We start from the raw sequence: 18,218 nt of genomic DNA on the forward strand, positions 1-18,218 counted from the left end.
CTCAGTGCATTGTTCGCCAGAGATGAAATGCTGGAATATAAACCCCTCCAGACTCTCTTAAAAAATCTGGGACCAGTTCTCTATTCATCTATTAGGTTCATGTCAGGCTTTCCTTCCTTAGTAAACATCCTCAGTGGTGTGCTTAGGAGCCCAATAAAAAAAAGAATAATTCCAGTCTGCTTGCATGAGCATTAGAGAGCACCAAGTACAGGAATGTTGGAATGAAAAAACTGAGAGCATGAAGTGAGTATGAGAGGAGTGGCTATTCAAATATACCAAAATCCAATTTACCAGATGGTGTCAGAGGGAGAAGGAGGGGAGAACAGGGAAAAACATTCCCCAGCGGGGCTTTCCTGAAGATCTCATGCTGCTGCAAAGAAGAAAATTGAAAAATTCCAGAAGGTCAGTGCAGAATTCGTACTGTTTCTGCCAGTAGAAATGTGAATACATCTCCATGGGCAGGGCATGCCAGTATTTTCAACACCATCTTCCTCCTCGTCACAGAGGTTAAAGTGTAAAGCAAAGAACAACCCAAAACACCAAAGCATTTAAAATCCTGACTGACAAGAACAGACCATACTCTTCTAAAATTTATTTAATCTCGGTTTTGTTTGTTCACAACTAATGGCTTACACATTATCACATAGGAGCTACAGTAAGGGCCATTTATAATTTTACCACCATTTCAATAAAAATAAATAAATAGTCAAATCCTCCAAACCTTTTAGGTTGTAATCCAGGGAGGGAGACATTTTTCTTAATGGCATTCAAGTGGCTTAGCCAACTCTGACTGTTTTTTATAACACTGGCCCCATTGTTGGTGATAATAAGACTAGGGGAGAGACCTTGGGAGGTAAACCACACATTTATTTGGCCTTTAAGATTAACTGTGCTGTTGGCTACTGTGTGATCTTTGTGAAACCCAGGGATGCAAAGACCAGTGTTTACAAAGAGCACTGCCAGCAGCTTGGGCATGGCTTTCTCACTTATTTCTGGGATGCTTGTGTTTGGTGCTCAGCTTCCCAGCTTATTTTCTTGAGTTGGATTCAGTATGGTGTAGATCCATTATTGAAGAAATTGCTAAATGTGTTCAGGGTAGCCTGTCAAGTCTTCACACCACAACAGCCCTGAGCTGGTTTACCTGTGAGTTGGACACAGGAGAACATGGCAAGAGAGATTGCCCCTACCTCAGGGGTAGCCTGCAGGCAACAGGAGAGGTGTTGTGAATCTCTGATGCTTATTTCACTAAATTAGCTGCTTCTTTGGGGTTAAGGGAATGAGGCTGCTGAGCATCACAGGGACCACCACAGTTTTTGCACTGCTTTGCCCACTCCTCCATAGCTGCAGGGAATGTAAGGCTTGGGGCTGCATGGGACAGGAGAGACACAGGGGAAATCCCAGGCCTCCTGACAAGCACCTATTTGCTTGTAAAAGAACTATTAAGAGGTCATGGGACATGACATGTATTTGAGAAAAATGTTTCAAACCTGCATATTTACTAGTCCTCCCTGTTCAACCTTATGCAAGTCATTTTGGGGTTTTGAGTGACCATTAAGTGGGCTGGTTTAGTTTTCTGCTTCACAAGACTTCTCATTTCACTTCTCCCAAATTCTTTCTTTCAGGGAAATACTGTCAAGCTTATCTAACAATGGTTGTTACAAACTTTGTGGTTCTTAAATGATAAATCTTGCAAAAGTGGAACCACTTCAAGAATGACAACAGAAGTCAGAAGCACATCTCTTGCTTTCAGACAATGATAGATTTCCTCAGACAGCTATCACTTAGGACTGTATTTTCTGAGCCTCTGGTTGCAGGTGAATACTTCTAATTTTTTTATATATATATAATATATATATATATATATATATATTTAGCCTAAACAATTCAAGTCATTATAAAAATAAAGGGAGAGGAAGTAAAAGGGAAAGAGGAAAATTCTACCCTAGGAAAATAAAAAAAAATTCTTTTCCATTTTAGAAGCAGCTATGAAGTAGAAACCTGGGATGGAAACAGTCCCTAGCGACGTGCTTTCATCAGTGCCATTTTGTTTTGATTTTGCTTACTTAACAATGCTTTGAAAATCCTGTCTTTTACAGAAAAATAGGTGTGACTTAGACCTTAGCAAAAACCCAGGTGCAGACAAACCCTGACTGTACACACACACATACATGTCTAACTTAGCACCTGCCTGAAGAATCTGGGAGGGATACATGGTAAAGGAGGCAGGAATTAGGCATTAGTTATGTACAGGTATGAGGCCTTGGGAACACCTCTTTTGTACTCCATGATGGCTTGATTCCAATTCCCTACCTTGATATTTCCCTATTCCTGAGAGGGACAACTGTTTTGGTGCCATCTCCAATTAAAACTGTTTTCTTCAAGCCTTCATTAACAGACAGCAAACTTAGGAACAGCACGGGTTTAAGAATTTGTTAAATATCTGTGAGTACTGCACACAGAACTAAAAGCTTAACCCTGTGTGAATGCTAATCTGCATCCCAAAGTTTATCAGCAGGTTTTTAAGATTCTTAAAATTTCACAGACAATCTCAGGGAAGATTTTTTTTTTTCCCTAAGCTTTATGAAATATAAGTCTGGAAGTTTTTCTGTATGGGAAACACTCTTATGGATTTTACATTAAGGCAAACCAGAAAGCTCTCAACTCCACGGGGATTAATAACCACACAGAATAATAGACTGCCATGTGTATATTATTTACATGACATAGTACTTTCCACTGAGACTCCCATCCCAGGAAGAAAACAGAACAAGTGCAAGTGAAATATTGTAGGAAAGAACACATGGCAGCTGAGGAGTAATAATTTCTAAAGGAAGAAAGATGAAAGTTATTAAGTAAAATTGGTAGTTAGCCTCTTCCTCCTTCCCCACCCACTTCAGAATACACTGGCTGATAAACTAGCAGCATGTCAGCATATGAAAGAGGCTTTCAAACTTTGTCATCTAATAGGATATTCAAAATGGATTTAGAAGAAAGTTTAAAAGGGCTTAAGAGAATGTAAGTTTCTCCAATTTACAGCTTCTTCCAGCCTTCCCACACATGGAAATTCACTTGGAAAGTTCCTGAGACATAATTTTCACCCTCCTACACGTCACCTCTGATACAGCTCATAGTCTGCAAGAATGCAAGGGACTAAATCCTTACCTGATACCGACAATTGCACACAGCCCAAAACAGAGCACATCTACTTACCTCTGGGATTGCAGAAATCTGTACCCACTCACCCTAACCAGTGCGACAGAGCGGTTCAGAAGCATGCGGATGGGAAAAATGCCTTATGAAAAATGACTTTGCAACCTCAGCTGGGCTGGCCATTTGCAGCGGTGGAAAAGCACTACGGTTGAATTATGGCACTATGATTTGTTCACTACTGTGCTGCAAACTCTTAAAGCAGCCCAAAGAGCAGAAGAGAGGAGAGCTCTCTGCTTAGTTTTCCTAGGATGGTAATAACATGAACAACTGAAAGCCAGCAGATAAATCTTGCTTCGGGCTTCTTGTTCTAATACTATTTTTTTTCACTGCATAATCAGTCACACCAGCTTATCGTCTGCTTGCTACCATTCACATCCAAGTACCCGTCCAACCAAAGGAAAACTAGTTTCAAGTATCTTCCTTTTTTTTTTTGGGGAAAATGGACTGACCATATTTGTTTTTGATTACTGGTCTTTGAACTTATTTTATTTAAGTGCGGTCATCCTCTGAATATATCACTCCGTAAATATGTCACAGTAGGGTTTCATGTTTACTGTTTCTCAATGACTTCCAGATCAAATGTATTCGGGTTGAAACCAAAAAGTTGGTACGTGTGCTTGGTTTTGGGCTGGGGTTTGTTTTGTTTCGTTTTAGGCAGGGGGTGGGGGAATGGAGACGGAAGAAGGTTAACCAGCACTACGCTGTCAGCCATGCCTCTGGAAGCTCGGCTGGCTCATGCATCCTCCCCATCACTGGTAACAAAGATTTAGTTGTTAGATTTCACTAAGAACTCCCTTTACGATGTGAGAGACAGGACAGCATACAGTTTGCTCCCCAGAGCCCTGCTGGTGCTCCACTGGCAAAAGATTGAAAAGTAATGACAGACTTACTCTCGCAAGCGAAACATGCATACGAAAGTGGTAATACACATAGGGAACAGATCTGTTGACTAAGAACATGCCATTTTCACATAGTCACTTTTCTGACCATAACCGCACTTTATACTCCAGACATGGTTCTGTTTTCCTCTGCTGTGGCACAGCAGATGTGAACCATTTAAAACCTTTTAACGGGACCCAACCTAGGGCTAAATGGCAAAAGCCTGACAAAATAATACTTAAGTTTACATCCCTGGCATTTTGAATGTTCTGTGACAGGGTCAAAAATCTTGATAAATCAAAATTCTCACACTGAAAAAAACAAACCCAAAACCAACCAACAACACAGAGCCATGACTCATTGAATGGAAAGAGAGGCAGATGTCTCCACGAAGTCCTGTTTTGAACAATAAAAGTTTTAAAGATGCAATTTAGAAAATACCTCAGCTTTCCAGCTGTATTTGCCCACCACAATACAGTGGAGGAGGAGACAATATACAGGGTTTGGTTTCCGGGAAATCTTAGCTGCCTCCCTGCTGATATGCATGTTTCTTCAGTCTTTGGTTCAGGGTGGAAACTACCTCTCCTTTAAAGTGTTATGTATTATATTTTGCTTATGAAGGGAGGCAGTGAAACATGGAACACCTCGGAAGATGGCTGCATCCTGCTGTGGCAAATATTCCAAACAGGCTTCTACAGGTGAAGGCAACTGGCATGAGAAGAAAGTCCCTCTATGTGCTAAAAATACAAGAGACCTACCAGCCTCTTTCTTGGCTTAGCAGAATACACTGCTAATACCCCCGGTTAGACTGACTGTAAGAGTTACTCATATTTTTAAAGGTAATAATCCCATATTCCCATTTTACAACACACCCTGAAGACATGCAACAAGTCAAACTATCCCCATTTTGCAACAGTTTCTTGGCATGAACCATGTAGTAATTAAAGAACTTTAAATGGGAACGACTGCCACAATTTGCAGGCTCCCTTAATCCATCTATAGTATCTGCAGCACCTCCAGGTGCTTGTCTTGTTCTCATAATACAAGCTCAACAGTGCCATGGCAGGGCCTGAGGGGACATCTGAAGATGATGAGGATTTAGGCACGCCAGCATGAAAACTTGGCTGGTGTTTGGCTTTGTTGTTGTTGTTTTGTTTATTTATCTATCCCTTCTTTTACCAGGAAATATCACACGGACAAATGAAGTCTTCTTTTGCAAAGACATCCAGGCCAGCTAGCCCTAAATGATCTTAACACAAAATCAATTAAAACAAAAACATTTAAACACTATAATTCTAAACATGGCCTTCCGCTCCATACAGGCCAACCTACAGCAATTATAGTGTAACAAATTAGTGTGAGATACATACTAACAAAGTGAAAGCCTGATTTTTGCCAGGACAAGGGCAAAGCTTGCTTAAATATTTTGAAACTGCAGTCTTGAAATGATCAATTATCAACAGACAGCTGCATGGAAGTGGCTTTTGTTTGGTTTGTTTTTAATGAAATTTAGCCCTTCGTTCCTGAACTTGGAGCTGGTAACTACCATTTGTTCGGTTCCGACTTGAGCAACCAAAACACTTTACTTTCGAATTTCCAAGTTCTCAGTCTGTCCCACTGCCCGATTTTCTCTTCCCTCTAAGCACTCATGTCAAGCCTTTCAATGGGGAAAGCGTGCAATACCCTCCTGAACTAATCTTGTTTATCAGTTTTATGAAGATGGAAAAATCCAAACAGCGTTATAAACTGCCCTATGAATACAAAATTCAATGTGTGTTTTGTACTGATACAATACTTTTTTGCCTGTTCCAAGGAGAAACATCACCACACCATAATACCTGGACTCGAAGTATTCGACAGACCTTTTTAAAATCAAATATCACTCTGCAGAGGTGCATAAGCATGGTGTGGAAAGCACATACAATTAAGAATTACCTACAGCTGGTTTTCCAGCTCATTTGCACTTTTGCCATGTTAGTGGCACAGTTCTCCACACTGGTTTGCTGCCCATCAAAGTGCACTCAAGTATGAAATAAAACACCCTCCTGGAGGGATGCTGCTTCATAGAGTTTATACCTCTGCTGAGAAACATACATGAGCTGTAATAGCTGTTGTTTAATATTAGTGTTTATCCCTGTAGTGGTATACGCTGTCTCTGCCCTTCCACCTCTACAGAATATGAACACAGCCAGATTCACCAATGATCCATCTGACTGACACAAGCCTCAGCCCATCTTTCAGACTCTCAGAGGTTCACCCTGCCTCTCTCTGTCCAGCTCTCTAAGGTGACACTGGTGCTGCTTGGACCCCCTTCCCTATATTGAGACTGTGACTGCTCTTGGAGGAATCTAAAAAGCCAGAGCAGTCATGATGCTGGGCCAAGCACTCCTGTTTGCAGAGACCTTTACAAGAAGGACGGTACAAGTCGGAGAATTATGCACTTAAAGTCAATAGCCTTCACTCAACTATTTAATGTTTATTTGTTTTACACCAGCAGCAATATGCAATTCCACAAAAATACATTTCTGATATTATTTATCTGCTGAGTCTGCCCCTATCTCATTTGAAGCAACAGATAAAGCAAATGGCAGCAATTTAACCTTCCTCAGCATACAAACACTGTTTATCTTATCATGTAAATTATGAAAATAGGCCTAGAGGATTTGGCACAGGAAACCTAACACACAATAGGTTAAATAAAGCTTTAGGAGAAAATACCAAGCAGTCTATCATTTAGACAAAGGGGTGAAGTGTTGGACAACATGTATTTGAACTACCAGTGTCCATTCTGAGACTAACAGAAGCTTTATAATCATTCATTGCTGTCTTACTCAGACATTGACTGAATACAGAAATCTGAAATCCTGAAACTGCCTGAAATCCTGTTTTATTTTTGGCACTCAATATCTCTTTCTTTTAATAAGGGATACGTGAGTTAATTCATTGTGCACATTTTTCAAACCCTCTGACACCACTAGTTTGAATAAAGTGTTACTGGTTTCTAATTACAATCAAAAGAGCATACAAAAAAATGGGACAATGAAGACATCATGGAAGGAGAGGGGAAAAAAAATAATTTAAAATAAATCAAAGCACAAAGGCACAGTGGATAGCTGTGCTTTCCCTAAGAGGAACGTAGGGTAAAACAGGTGGAGAGAGGGAGTGAGAACAATTCCTGTGAGAGTAGAACTGAAGAGAGATCCATATCATCCACTTGTGACTGAGTCAGCATATGGCCCTTGATTAAATTCCTAAAATACTACTGACAACACTGTACTTGTTGCTTGCACTGCTATTATGACAAACAGTCCTGGCATGAACCATGACTATGAGGCCCACCTTTGAACCTAACATGTCTTAAACAAAGTTACAGTACACCTTGCAGGCACTTAACACACATTCTCCACCTTATTTTCCAAATCTGCTGCCTGAACATGTGTAGCCTTACAAAAGGGCAGCTGCAAGCTTCGCAGCCATGTAGGCAACACCGAATTTTGCCATCCCTTGGGTGAAGAAAGAATCAGGGCAGAAATACCTCAAGGAACCAGCTAGACCTGGAGTCACCAGCAGCTGGGACACACGGCTTCCCAAGACCAAGAGCAGGCAGCTGACTCTCTTGCACAGACCTACACCATTCAGTAAGTACAGGGAACAACTCATCACCTTCTTGCTGCCTTCAGGAGTCTGCTTTCCTTAAATTAGTGACTACCTTGCTTGAGCCTAAAGTCCTACCATGTATTTGCTCTAAGAACTGAGGCATCAAGTACTGGCACCTGAATGTGGTTTGTATTATATTTAGTGAATACCATCTCAGAGCAAAAAGCCTCCAAAACCATTGAGACCTTCAAATGTAAGAAAATCCCCTGTAGCCAAAGCCAGAGGAACAGAGAGAAAAAGGGGAAGACATGTCTTCCAGGCAGGACCCATGCTCGCCAAGCAAAGGGCACCTCTAAGCTTCAGTCAGTGCAATTATGTTCGCTGCTACTGCTGCAAGATTCCCACAGGACACTGCCTCTGTATTGCGGGATTGCTGCAGTAGCCTGGCTGCAACAGGCAGCTGTGAATAAGCAGCCCATGGTGCAGAGATGGCCCAACAGATAAAACACTCCCTTTGTATAGGTTAGAGCACACTGACCAGCTGAGGGGGCCAAGAAGCTGTCAATGTTATCAGCAGGTGTACCGCACACAACAGGTAGGGATCTGAAACCACGGACAGCTAACTTTGCTTCCTGCCAGACGTTTGTTTTGCAATACGACAAATGAAAACAGGCCTTTATATTGCAAAGAAAATGAAAAGCATGATGGTCAAATCACTTTACCTTAGAGCTGCTGTAGGAGAGCGGAGGTCAGAGCAGTGAGGCTACTGCAAAGGGGGTTTTCAGTTGTCTCGAGGTGATCCATGCCAAGATGCAGAAGGGGGCATGATGGACACTTCAGGAGGCTTCATGTTAATCTGCAGAAAAATAAAGCAGGCTGATGAGTGGAAAGCTTCTCGTGGTATCCCTATACCTGGATAAGTATTCCTTAGAAAATGCAAAATGGGAAATGGAATGGCCTGTAGTTAACACAGCCTCAGTACTCCCGTACACACTAGGGTTTTGATGTGGTACTGACTTAGAGGAAACCATTGCCATAAACTCATTTCACTGATGACTAAACAAAGAGGAGATTATCATGATTTCATTTGATGTTGGTAATTAAAGGTTTTGAAAAATAAAATGAAAGACAACCCTCCCTTGCAGTCTGGAGACAAAGTAAAGGCATATATAGTTTTACAACATATATACTTAAGCTGGCAAGACTTCATCTCCTAAGCCTTTATTTCATATATAATTTATGTAGATATAGTGTACTGTGGGTTTTTTGGTATAGCTAATGGTTGGGCAGAGAGCTCTTCAAATCTAGTAAAACAAAAGGAAACAAAAGGGACACCATGTGCAAAATCCACAGTCCACACTTAACCCTTTGGTCCTGTACCCTCCCCCCTGCAATTTAATCTGTAACTGTTAATTATTATCTGAAAGAGCCAGCAAACAGTTAATTTTTTAATGGCAGTTGACAGAAGCACATCCAATACAGTACACCTATGGAGACATATAAAAAAGATTGCACACGCTTAGGGGCAGGGGCGGCATGTGAAAAGAAAAAGCAATATTGTCTACTTTTCCATAGCTTGTAAAATAGCCTAAGTAATTATGATATGTATTTATTTTATTTAAAAGGAGAGCCATTTTTGTTTTGATTTCTGTGCTCCCCCCTTATTACTGCTGTCTCTGAAACTCCACAGACACTGCATTTCTTTTCCTGACTGGACATTTCTGAAATAGTACCACTATCAGGTAGATCAGATTGTTGGCAAAAGCTTTGGCACCAAAGAGACTCAACAAATAAATTTCATCACGCTGACCCTGTACTAAACAGCAACTTTATGTGGATAACCTCATGGGAATGGAAGTTGAGAAAGAGCTATTTCAAGGCCGCCAATAACTTAATCTTTGTTCAGTTCATAATGCAAAGCCATTTCTGTTTCCTTTGCTCACTGTACTAAAGAGTTTTTGGGATACTGTAATCCTCATAAGGTGGGGAGGGCAATGTGGGGGGTAGGGGCTTGCGGGAGGGAGAGGAGATCCCACTCAAATTATGCCCCATTTAAAAGAAAACCCCAACAACCTAAAAATAAATAAAAAGCCAAGTTTTTCATCTTGGAAATTCTCACCCTCAGTTACGTGAGTGCAAAAAGTAACTTTTATTTGAAGAACTAACACTCACTTCTTTGTTAAGAAAACTTAGGGCACCACCCAGCAGACATGAAGGCTCCTATGTTATCAGCAAACTATTTCCTGGGTATATGTTCACCCTTTCCATGCAGCTTGCTTATTTTTTCAACAGAAAGGAAAAAAAAAAAAAAAGGAAAGAAAGAAAGAAAGAAAAGGCAGCGCAAACATAAGTTCTGTAACACTGCTGAATAATCCGTGTTCTGCTGCAACAACTGCTATATTGATGTAATGGAAATTTCAGAGGTGCCCAGCTTTGCAGAAACAAAACTGGAAAAGTGCCAAGGGGAACCCTAAGTGCAGCCCCATGTGCTCTTTCCAAGGGCAAAGGGCTCTGCACAGTGCTGCTGCCTGCCATCACCTGAGAAGAGGCCATAAGAGGCAGAAATAACATGTGCAGCTGAGCAAAATAACTGGTGGAAGAATATGAACCCCTTTTCCCTGTTAATGGTTAACATAACTCCTTACCCACAAACATTAACACCAGCTACTCTGCTAATTTAGCATTGCAAGCTTAAGTTCTGTGGAGGAATAAGCTTGAATGATTATGCTCTCTGTCCATCTGCCTTTCCTCCCAGTATTGAACCTTTAGTCTGAAGTATATTTGACAGGAGTGGAAGAAGGTAGAACTCACAAAAATCACAGAATCGAACAATCAAACAATGATTTGGGTTGGAAGGGACCTTAAACCTCATCCAGTTCCAACCCCCTGCCATGGGCAGGGACACCTTCCACCAGAGCAGGTTGCTCCAAGCCCCATCCAACCTGGCCTTGAACACTGCCAGGGATGGGGCAGCCACAGCTTCTCTGGGCACCCTGTGCCAGTGCCTCAGCACCCTCACAAGGAAGAATTTCTTCCCAATGTCTGTTCTCAACCTCCCCTCTGTCAGTTTAAAAGCATTCCCTCGTGTCCTGTCACTACAGCCTCCTGTAAAAAGCCCCTCTCCAGGTCTCCTGCAGTCCCTTTAGGCACTAGGAGCTGCTCTTAGGTCTCCCCTTAAGGAGCCTTCTCTTATTCAGGCTGAACCAGCCCAGCTCTCTCAGCCTGGCTCAAGAGCACAGGTTCCCATAAATGTCCAGAAAGCTGAGGATGAGAGAAGAGCAGGAAGAGAGTCTGGTCATGCCTCCATAGCAGAGACACCCACAGCAGCTCTTTCTTGCATGCCCTTCTGTGTCCATGAGTCATAAACCAGAGGACCCTGCAGCACAGCACCCGATGCCTCGCACCCACCACAAGGATGCTGAAGAGATGGCAGAAGGAAAGGATATATAGAGAGCAGCTCTGGGGTGTGTGCAAAGGAAACAGGATATACTGTGGGAGATCCCATCAGGATCACAGGGGAAGGGAGCCAGGTTATTGTTGTTGGCAGCTAGGGCAACACATAGGTGTCCTTAGTGCCACAGTTTATAGAACAAATTATCCTCTTACCCTGTTCTCCTCCAAGAAACATCTTTGTATGAGCAGGAGGAATGGTGGGAAAGGAAGATTATACAACATCCAAAATCAATAGCAGACATTACGTTCAGGAAAGTATTCTTTCCTGCAATCCTGAGAGTCACCTCAAGTAACACACCAGACAGCGATAAGGCAAAAACTTAAACCCAGAAGAACAGAGATGCTGGGCCCTGTAATAACACCACATGGAGCAGGATGGAGCAGGCTTCACTGCCCAGCGTGGCTGTACAATGCCTGTCTGAAGGCTGCAATGCTCAGGGAACTTATGTCCCCTCAGCCCCAGAATCATGGATCACTGCCTGCACAACACTGCCGAGCTGCATAACCCAACAGCTTGCAATAGAGTCCCCCCTCCACATTCCTGCACGTGAATCTCATTGTTTCCCAGGAAAGTGAAGTGGAAACCTAGTATCTGCCGCGAGCAGGACACTGCCATTGTCTCCGCTGACTTGAGATTCAGCTTTGTGGGGTGACAGTAACCCACAGTCTATGGATTTCACAGGTTTAACTAGCAGCGGCCAGGCAAAGCTTTGTTATTGCATCAATCCAGAGCTTTAAGCACACCTCTGCATTTCACCATGCTTTGTCCTCGAGAAAGTCAGGTGTCCATAGCCAGTGCACCCAGACATTTAACCAGACAACAGGTCCAAACTCAAGAAAAACAAAGGGCTGTTGTGATGGAATAAATGCTTCCCCCCCACAGCCAGCATTTGTAGTTCCACTCTGTCTCTCAGTGCATGACCCTGGGGAGGTGTCTAGCCCAAAAACGAAGAGAGCCTGCAAATGCCAAGTTAGTTTTACTTGCACATTTAGCAAAATCGCCCAGGCATCTTGCCATGGTAAAGTAAAGTAGCACTACAAAACAAAACCAGAGTTTATCTTCTGGAAGCATTTTGCACCCTCGACAATGCCTTTGTATTTCAGGGCCTTTTAAACCAGCCTTGTCAGGCTAGAAAGACCTCTGCACAGTCAAGAAAACACTGTCTCATAAGACCCTGAGATATGACAAGGCTGCAAATCCCAGGTTTTAAAGAAACAAGCACAGCAAACAGAGCACCAAACAAAACAAGTGAAAGAGCAGCAGATCGGGATCAGATGATGAGCTATGAGGTAAGATGGCAATGGTTTACATTTTTTAAGTATCAGGGAAAACAGTCAACTGCAGAAAAGATTTTCATGTTTGTTTTTCAGTACCCCCCCCCCCAAGGGGAGTTCGTGGGGTTTTTGTCTTTCCACTTTGGCTGCTCTAGGCAAGGATTTTCCCCTCAACTGTTTACTCTTTCAGCCAGTCTTCAGCAAAATGTCAGCAAACAATTGTCATTTGGTATCTGTAAAAGATAATGCAGGTGGAAAGGGGAATACTGAAATCCAATACCTCCCTGTAAAAACCTACTGTACTATCAACACCAGATAAACTTCCTTTTCTCTGCTAGAAACCTGACCTTGTAAATACACTTACCAGGATAATGGTAAGGGAATAACTTACCCAAACAAGCTGGATAGGTATCAGTAGGTCTTCCTCTCAGAAGACAGAGGTTTTCTGGAAAGTAAATACCTGACCCAACTTTGCAACAGCACCTTAGGAAAGCTTTCCTCTGGAGCTCAGTATGAAATGGGTGATGTTGAAAGACACATCCACTAAAAAGCAAAATACTACAACACTGTACGCTTGCAGTGCATGCTTGTATTTCAGTTAACTAGTCAACTGAGCTCTTGGTCACCAGACCTGAATCTGCAAATCCCCTGAAAAGAAAGGAGGTGCTTTTGAAGCAAACTGTAGTAATCTAACCCAGCTCATGCGGCCCGTGTGCAACTTTCACTAATACAGTGTCAACAGCACTTCACAAATATCTCATAACTAAAGTGATGGGCTAACATCTACCAGGTTTTTGTTGGTGGTGGTTTGTTTTTTCACAATACCTCTTGGAAGCTTGCTGAGGAAAGAATTATCTTCAAAAGACAATTTTTTAAATTCACCTCAATCACATGAAGTCACAAGGAATCATCTGCATTAGAGGGAAAAGCAGGATTTGGTCCTGAATGACTCAACTAAACTCCGTTGTGACAACCTACATTCTACGTGCGATTCAAATTGGGCACTACTGCCGTGTTGTTTCAACAGAGGCTATTCTACATCTTGGAAACGTCTGGAGTGCAGCAATATCACTAGTAGACAGCTTCTTTTTCGACACAACTAGACAACAACTTTTTACATGCTTCAGAACCTTTCTGGGGGCAAACTGTTGTAAAAAAACACATTTTATTTCTTCTTTCCAACTGAAGCTATATTATACACTAAGTATAGAGCTTTGAGGTATACATCATAAATATGACAAATGACTGACAGAAACGTAAAGGTCTACTGCTATAACACTGCCAAGCCTGAACCAATGTAAGATCAAGAATCACAACATCCACATACAATACCCAAAACTGTGTTCTGAAATATAAAACAGCTCCAATAATCTTTTCATCTTACATAAACATATATGTGGGTCAGATTTGAAAGAGTTGGATTATATGTGAAGCCCAGAAGTAATATACGTGTTTAAAAAGTAGCTCTGAAATGTCCCTTGATGGAGTCTCCCTGGCCTGTTCCACTTGCACACATGTTCCACCTGGTACATCTTTTCTACCTCCCAGGCACATCCTTTACATGCTATCACCACACCTGCTTTGCTTTGCTCACTGTTACTCTATGTACCACTTTGTGTGAATGAGGAAGACAACAGGTTTAATCAGCTTTAAGTGGGTGCAATAACATTCTTTGACAGAAAAGAAAGGAAAACATATATTTACCAAGCTCCAGCTTTAATCCTACACCTTTCCCCACCACCTGTTAAGTACCAGTTCTGCTGGGGACCTCCTGCAAAATCCAGGGAAGGTGATGGAGACAGTGCTGCAAGATTGACGCTTCTCCCTTCTCTGCCTCTCTGACCAGAGGGAATGCCTGAAGCAAGGAAGAGGTACCCTCAGTGGAGGAGGATCAGGTTAGGGAGCACTAAAACTGGGCATACATCAGTCCATGGGGCCTGAAAGGCTGCATCCATGAGTGCTAAGGGAGCTGGCCTATACCCTTGCAAGACCACTCAAGTATATTTCAGTAGTGTCGGATATTGGAGAGGCTCCTGAAGACTGGAAGAGAGTCACTCTCATCTCCAATAAGAGCAAGAAAGATTCAGGGAACTAAAGACTTGCTCAGCCTCACCTCAGTCCCTGGAAAAGTGATGGAGAACATCCTTCTTGAAAGCATTTCCAAACACATGAAAGACAAGAAAGTGATCAGAAGTAGACAGCCTGGTTTTGTTGTTTTTTCTTTAAAGAGAAATCATGCTTGAATCAACCTCTTAGCCTTCTATAATGAGGTGTCCAGCTTGGTGGGTGAGTGGGGAGCAGTGGATGTTGTCTACCAAGACTTCAGTTAAGCCTTTGATGCTCTCTCCATAATAAAGCTGATAAAATGCAGGTTAGATAAGTGGACAGTGGGGTGGATTAAAAACTGGCTCAGTGGTTAAGCCCAGAGGATTAGGAGCAGTGGCAAAAACTCCACTTGGAGGTAAGTCACTAGTGATGTATCCCAGGCATTGATACTGGCGTGGGTACCGCTCAGCATCTTCATTAACAACTGGGACAGAGTGCACCCTCAGCAGATTCACAGATGATACAAAACTGGAAGGAGTGGCTGGGTTGGTTGTGCTGTGATTCTCAAAAGGACCTCAACGGGCTGAGAGATGAGCTGAGAGGAATCTTATGAATTTGGGGAAAATGCTGAGAAGTCCTGCATCTGGGAAGAGAAAAAAACAGGACCCTACACATAATGAGGGAGGACTGGCTGAAAAGCAGCTTTGCTGAGAAGGACCTTGCACTATGAGATCCAACTTTTTAAAGTTATTATTTTTTTGCTAGAAATCCAATTTGTAACATTAGTATGGCAGGATCTAGCACTTTTAACCCACTGGACCCAGGGCTGCCTTTCTCTCCATTTTTCCTACACCAAATCTTTGTTTCCCCTTTATCAAAACCCATGTTTTCAGCAATTTCACAAACTGGTTGTATGAAAATCCGGATTCACATTTATTCTAAGTTATCCAGTACTCTGGGTTGCTGAAGGCAATGCAGTTATCTCCAGAGTATGTGCATGCATGTGTTCAGGCACTGATATTTAGAAGAAACCAGCTTCTACTTCTCCATTAAAGGATAAGAAATTCCCACTGAATTCAAAATGACCCTGCAGGTGAACAGCATGAAAAACCAACTGCTGAAACAAGCAAAGAGGCTACTTTCAGAGCTGGATTTCTTCAGACAGCTTTTTAAGAGATCCCAGAGGCAAAGCAACTGAATAATACATATGCAGTCAGGGGCAGATAATGCATATCTGTTGATAAAGCAGCACTGCAAGACAAGAACAAGAATTTTAAACTTCTTTCAAAATACCAAGTGGCTAAAAGCCCTGAATAAAAGCCAAAAGAAACCCCCTGAACTCAGACCTTATTGTTAAAGTCACAGGCAAAAAATAGCAATTCTTGCTTTTCAACAGTCTTCTTTATAAGGTATCAATCCTGAGACATGCTATACTGAAGAAGTAATATGTTAAATATTTGCACTGTTTCCTGAACTTTTTACATACCAAACCAGTCACTACTTTTAGATGAAGATTACGTCGTCTTTCACACACTGCATCTTCTGATACTTATTCATCTGGAACTTGGACACAACTTCTTTCTGAATTTTACGTTATCACAAATCTTGTGTTACACTTGCAAATCATAAAAACAAAACTAAGCCACCCCCTGATGAACTAAAGGAATTATGACACACATATTTCAATGTCACAGCGTAGATTATCATGGAAAGTCCACTGCAAGCCACAGAAATTAATACTAATAAATATAACCAGTCGCAAAAAGAATTGAGTATTTTCTTAAAAGGAGTTCAAAAATGATAATGTGAATTATGTCATATTGCATTGATCTTGGTAAATAAAGTCAGCAAAGAAAAACAGTACAGCAGTTATACAGCAGGTGGTAAGCAGGACACAACCAGAGTCATTTACATTCAGGAATGGGGTTACAATAGTGAAGAAGTGAAGTAGTTGATTTCAGGCTGATATATGAGTTTTCCCATAGTCTGTTTCCAAAGTATCATATAATATTAACTATATGAGGAAAAAGTCTCTTACGTTGTGTTTAGCTCTAACATTGCTATTGGAATCCATTCAGAGATAACTATCTGCAGCAACCAGACCCGTTGTTTCATTATTTCTCGAAGGAGAGCACAGCTAGTCACTGCAAAGTTAATATTCCTTTTTCTCCTAATAAATCATATAAAGTGACATACTGTAGTACCCAGAAATACCACCCGAGGAAAGGGACAGGGCCAGGAAAGACCTGCTTGGTATTTTTAATGTCTCAGTATTGTAGAATTTGCCTTTTTGCACTGGCCAGTTTCTATATTTCTGTATTCAAAATAGTATTACGTAGGTTGCTTCTGGGTTTAGAAAACCCTTTTTTGGTATTATTAGCATAAGACATTATGGGTTGGCAGTCTGGAGAAATAGAGCTAGTGACAAAAGTTTCAGTGTAACTGAAAAATGGAATGGAAAAATTGGAGGAAGTTCATTGAAACACACTGTGGGAACATACCAGTTATCTTGAGATTTCCTAAGGAAAATCAGCCTTGGAGACCCAGTGTGACACTGTGAGGATCTAGGACAGCCAACAGATCACAGGTGGTTATGGTGCTTACTAGGGATGCGAGACCTGGCTTCAAAGCTCTTGTTCAGATAGCTGCTCACATCCTACATAAGGCTTAAAATCAGGCCATACTGGGGCACTCACTCTCACTGCAGCTGCGCCCTTTCACATTAAAACAGATCAAGTGCTATGGAAGAGCTCCCACAGCTGCATAGAGGAGCCAGGGAGAGATCTGCCCTGGAAGAGCCTCCATAAGGCTGCTGCAAGATAGCACAGAGCTGGATATGTGCCCCAAGCCCAGGGGTGTTGGCTTGTCTGCGTGTTTGTGCTCGTGCACGAGTACACCCACACTCTCTTTGCAAGATGGAAAACTTCTAATGTTGTTGTGTGTGTGTGTGTGTGTGTGTCCCAACCCATGCAACAGGAACATTTTTGATTACATTAAAAGTTTCCCAGAACAGAAAATACAGTTGCTACCCACCTCTCCGTATTACTTCTTTTTCCACAGCTAATACAATCACTGCTGAAAAATATTACTTGTACAAACAGTTCCTACTCAAATGCCTAGCCTCTGTGCAATCTGTGGTACTACATTCCTAAGTAAGGATGGTTTTCGTGAGCAGTGGCCAGAGGAATGGGACCCAGTGTTTATATTTTGTATGTGCAGCCAGAACCTTGCAACAAGCACGTTTTGCAAATAAAAATAATCAAACATCATTACCCAAAGAGGTTAATTTGTGATAAAGTAATAAAAGCCCTCTCCTTACTCCCACCTACCATTAAATATTCTTTGCTTTGTAAAGAACTGCCTTGAATTTCTTTCCAGTTTGTTCTGACCACCGTTGCCCCTAAAAATAATTTAAATTTCATCTCCTTGCTCACTGCTGCTCTTACATCAGAAAATGTATACTCTGACTCTTTTCATTTGGCTCAGCAGACAGAAGCACTGAAAAAGCTCTTTGCAAGGAGCAGTCTTGTGTTGGCAGGAAAATTGACAAGATGACCTAATAGGTCCTTTCCATCTCTAATTTCCCTGAGTCTACTACTCCTGTGGGGAAAAATAACTTGTCAGCAAACTTATTATAGAAGAAAATATCACAGTAAAAATAGTTACAGAAAATAGCCCACCAGTTCCTTGATGTAGGATATGAATATATTTGTTCTTGTGACAGTTGCTTATTCCCAAGGAAAAAAATGTTCCCAGAT

At 41.8% G+C, this 18,218-nt stretch overlaps 1 long non-coding RNA gene across 2 annotated transcripts in view; it reads right to left on the reverse strand.

Annotated features, from left to right (window-relative positions):
* Positions 1 to 8,511, reverse strand: part of LOC133274997 (uncharacterized) — a 170,031-nt gene extending 161,520 nt beyond the window's left edge. For both annotated transcript variants that reach the window (XR_009745359.1, XR_009745358.1), the window contains exon 1: positions 8,409 to 8,511. This is a non-coding gene — a long non-coding RNA (uncharacterized LOC133274997). The remainder of the gene's footprint in view (positions 1 to 8,408) is intronic.
* Positions 8,512 to 18,218: the final 9,707 nt, after the last annotated feature.

Source organism: Pezoporus flaviventris, unplaced genomic scaffold (genome assembly GCF_033815535.1).
Source record: "Pezoporus flaviventris isolate CSIRO_AGI_PZ_B2104156 unplaced genomic scaffold, CSIRO_AGI_Pfla_v1 ptg000037l, whole genome shotgun sequence".
Classification (NCBI taxonomy): domain Eukaryota; kingdom Metazoa; phylum Chordata; class Aves; order Psittaciformes; family Psittacidae; genus Pezoporus; species Pezoporus flaviventris.